We start from the raw sequence: 4,853 nt of genomic DNA on the forward strand, positions 1-4,853 counted from the left end.
CCATTTGAGGGAAAACTTCGGAGAACAATTCATCTCAAGAAATGGACCGGTAAGTTGGCCACCAAGATCATGCGATTTGACGCCTTTAGACTATTTTTTGTGGGGCTACGTCAAGTCTAAAGTCTACAGAAATAAGCCAGCAACTATTCCAGCTTTGGAAGACAACATTTCCGAAGAAATTCGGGCTATTCCGGCCGAAATGCTCGAAAAAGTTGCCCAAAATTGGACTTTCCGAATGGACCACCTAAGACGCAGCCGCGGTCAACATTTAAATGAAATTATCTTCAAAAAGTAAATGTCATGGACCAATCTAACGTTTCAAATAAAGAACCGATGAGATTTTGCAAATTTTATGCGTTTTTTTTAAAAAAAAGGTATCAAGCTCTTAAAAAATCACCCGTTATAAGGATGTGCTAACGCATAAAACTAGATTTACCGCGATATGTATTGGAATATGTATGTAAGTACGTTGCAGCAATGAAAATTATGTCCTTTCTACAAAAGAACCGAAATCAGCAAAATCCTTTCACTTTCCCCATACATACCTACAAATAGAAGTTTCTTTCACGTAGCACGTGAGTTTGTGTGATTGATCATTATAAAGCTTAATTGGTTTTAATAATGATGGAATGAAAAATTGCAGTTCGAGTTTGCATTCCAAATTTCTACTCATTTTCACTACTTTGTTGTTATTTATCTAAATATCTGAACCAGCATATTTGTGTGAAGCTAGTTAGTGTACACCTTGTTCTTATATAATATTCACAATTATTTTCATGCAATTTTTTTTTTCATTATTTACTTATGAAACTAGTTATAGTTCATTCTATAAGATAAACCATATGTTCCATATGACACATAATCAAAATCGATTTTTATATGGGAGAAAATGCGCAAACCCTCCACAAAAAAAAATTCTAAAAAATCAAAGGTGATTTTTAGCGACTTGGAACCTGGAAATTTTCTAGAAATTCTGAATAAAAATTATGAAATTTTTGTGGAAATTTTTTGTATTATTGTGTACTTTATGTAAAGTGTGAAAGTTTGATTTATATGGTTTATTTTATAGAATGAACTACACATACTTTCTTAAATAATCAATGAAATAAAAAACTTTTAATGAAAATAAATATTAGAACAAGGTGTACACTAACATTTAACACTCACTGTATGTAAAAGGAAAAAAGTAAGTAAGTACAACCGCTTGATTTCGTCAATTAGTCAAAGTGAAAAGATAAACTTTTGCTCACGCATTCATATACATATGTACGTATGTTTATGCATTTAATTTTGTAGTTATGCACATCAGAATTACAAGAGTAATCCGATTATACACCCGGTGCTACGTAACTAACTATAGTACCTCTGTTTTACGTTTACATGGAGGAGTGAACATATTTTACTAATCACTACCGATGAAAGTTTTATGCAACGCATATGAAAACTTTTGCTCCACAACAAACTATGTACATATGAGCGCTCTTTAAATTTGCTTAAAATTTGGAGTGTAATGCAATTCAAATCGTTAAAAAAAAATATTTTCAAACATGTAGTTAAACTTTCAGCTTTTGTATGCAAGCGGTCTCATTTATAGGGGTACCACAAGTAAACTTACATAAAAAAAAAATTGGCCATTATTGTGTACGATCTTTAGCCATTTTCCGGATAGCTTTATAATTTTATGGGTATAGAACATCTTTCGTTTATCGGGGAAAAAATTGGTGAAGTAATGTCAAGTTTTGCAGACGTTTGTAGGTAAAACGGAGCCAGGTCCGGGCTATAGAGCGGATTCATTAAAACTTTCCAACAAGGTTCAGCGAATTTGTTCCGAGTCAGCAAATATATGTGTGACCTCGCATTGTCATGGTGGAACACAACTCCTTTCCTGTTGACCGATTCTGGTCGCTAGTAGAGGACCAAATTTGTTATTTTCCTGCCCTGTATCAGCTCATAATGGACAATCCCCTTCCAATCCCGCCAAAGGCTCAACAAAGCCTTGTTTGCCATCAATCCGGGGTTTAAAGTAATTTCTGAAGGGTCGTCGGTGTTTGACTATGATCGCTTGGGTAATTTATTCCCACATGCAATCCATTCCTCAACATCTCTAATGATTGGCTTCAAAGATTGTGCGTTTCAGCAGCATTTCACTGATGGCCAATGCAATTTCTTTGCTTTTTTTTCATGCGGCAACCAAACATCGAGCTTCCTCGAGTAGCCTGCTATTTTTAGCTCATGTGACTATCTCCTGACAGCTTGCATGCCGGCCTTGCTCAACCACTGCAATGCGCATACTTGGTGTCGAAATTTCCGGAACGGAATCAAGCAAATCACTCCTCCGAACAGGTCGGGATCTCTTCCTATGCCAGTTACAGAGTTCGTACCATTCAGTGGGGTAAATAAGTGTTCCCTCCCCATTTCAAACATGTTCTGGACATAGGTCGCCGTGTTTGGTTTTACAAATATTTGATCTGGTCTTGAAACCTTCTGTATATCCCCTTACTTTCCAGCATCTCAAGCTCTTCGCATTTGGCTATTCTCATTAACGAAGACAATGCTATTATTTTCTCACTGATTCCACGTGGTGAATAATAAGTTGATTTTTAAGATTTCGGTGGCATTACTATATACATACATATGTACAGTGTAATTAGTGTAGATAACATGCAAAAATTATTAAGAAGGCAGTCCTTGTAGATAAATATGTCACATGCACAACGGCTAAATTGTGCTCCATGATTGCACCTCAAAATATAAGATTTTGTTATTAATTACATATATTTTACTGCAACTTTTTATAAACTAAAAATTTGTTTAAAACATTGCCATTAAACTTTCTTGGGCCTTATTTTAGCAAATATCTACTGTTACTCCACTTTTTTCAGGTTTTCTCGTTCTCACACACATCACTCCCTAACACTAACACCCACGTATATTTATTGCCTTGCTCGGTCGTTTCATAGTTGAAGGCAGACAACAAACAGCTGACCTATGCAAACATAAATCGGATTTTATTGTTAAGTTGATTATATTTCACTTTATTTACATAATGTCCGCAATACTGACAAACAACTGATGCCAAGGCAAACAACCAAAAATGCACAGTGAAAAATTTTTGATGAACAAATAAAAAAGTAGGATGAAAAAAATACATAAATTAGAGAATTATGTTCGTTTACACCTATTTCATTTTGAAGAATGGAGAATTTAGGATAAGGTTACTTATTAGAATGAAAACATAAGGCCAATTATTTCGAAGAGGCAATTAAGCAACTGTGGGTATTGAGTAACTCTAGTAGAATTTGGAAGCTAATAGGATTTATTCGTAAAATATTATTAAAACTATGTCTTCAATCTGGACTTTTACATAGGCTTTTTTTATATTAAATACACGGAAAGAAATAAAATTAGTTTTGGAAGACTGGACTTTTCTCTGGTTTTGTCGGAGTTTTTCGTTATAAGACTAATACGGCTACCAGGCCACAATGGCCCTTCATAGCTTATGGGTCAACCAGAAAGGGTTGGGCTTACCCTTGGATTAGTAGGAGGGGGACCTAAACGGCCGTGTATTTATGCAGTTGCTATAGATTTTACTACCATAAACCTCGTATGACTATAAAAAAAAAACCAACAGCGTGGTTAATAAAATTGAGGATTTTGCGAAAGCTTATATCTGACAGATCTTTGAACTATGTGTACTCATACGCTTAGGCTAGGTAACTGCAAAAGTGGTCACAAAATGTTCATTGTTCGTTTTCCTTCCTTCAGCTTGTACAGCATTCATTGAGGCGATACCTATCCTTCTGGCGTGTGTTCAGTCGAATATATAAAATTCTCCATCCCAGTGGGCTGAAGGAGGGAAGAAGGAGGACCCCATAGTGGCAGTAAATTTCTATTTCAAGTCAATTATAATCTGTGTCTTGATTTATCTTGACCGGCAAGGGAGAAGCTTTGCAACTATGCCCAATCTTTTTCTTTTCACACACTCAGTTCTCTGAGGCCTGCAGCAGACAGTGAAGCAATGTAAAATATGTGGAGATCCCTTGGAAATAAACTTGTTTTTTTTTTTAATTGAGAGCGCCTGTAGGCGGTCTCTTGAAGAGACAGACCTCAAGTCAGCTCAGGGAGCATTGACCAAAAACTAGAACTGGCTAAAGATTTTCATAAAAAAATATTCTCTGTGTAATGTTACCATATTTGCTTAGATTTCCTTCAAAATCATGAAACCATATATATCCATACATACGTACATATATTCCGGTATTTGTGTGAATGTTTTCGAAGACATGCTGGCGCTCCTACTCAATTGTCTAAGGATTTATTTGAAAATTTCTGTGCGGAAAACTTTCTTTTTTATTTAACTCTACAATTTTTATAGGTATTTTTCTCATAGCACTTGATAACCAATACCTCTATGGAAACATATAAACAATTATATGGGGTGTGTACGTGTGTGTGTGTGTAAGACTTTCCCATTTGATCAGGTTCAACGTCATGGTCGTATTCTTGAACGCTTGTCTACCAGCCAGAGTATGCGTTTGTGAAATTTCTTTCAAAAGAAATGCACAAGTACCCATTTTACAATGAAAAAACATAAAAAAGTCGAAATAAGACATAAAAGGAAAAATCAATAGTCTTACCAAGAGTGATGTAGTTAAAGAATGGCTGAACCAAATTGTTTGCTAAGGAAAAAATAAGTATGCAGAAGAAATACAAAAATACGTAGAAAATGAGTGTAAGCAAAATTTGCCACAGTCATAGAAGGGACTATGGACCAAAGCAGAGGATGCCGTAGAGATGCGTGTAAGTGAGAAATGTCCTTTTTCACATGTCACAATCATAAGTCGGATACGCAA

Source organism: Rhagoletis pomonella, unplaced genomic scaffold, assembly GCF_013731165.1.
Source record: "Rhagoletis pomonella isolate Grant_MI unplaced genomic scaffold, Rhpom_1.0 Rhpom_scaffold_00005, whole genome shotgun sequence".
Taxonomy (NCBI): domain Eukaryota; kingdom Metazoa; phylum Arthropoda; class Insecta; order Diptera; family Tephritidae; genus Rhagoletis; species Rhagoletis pomonella.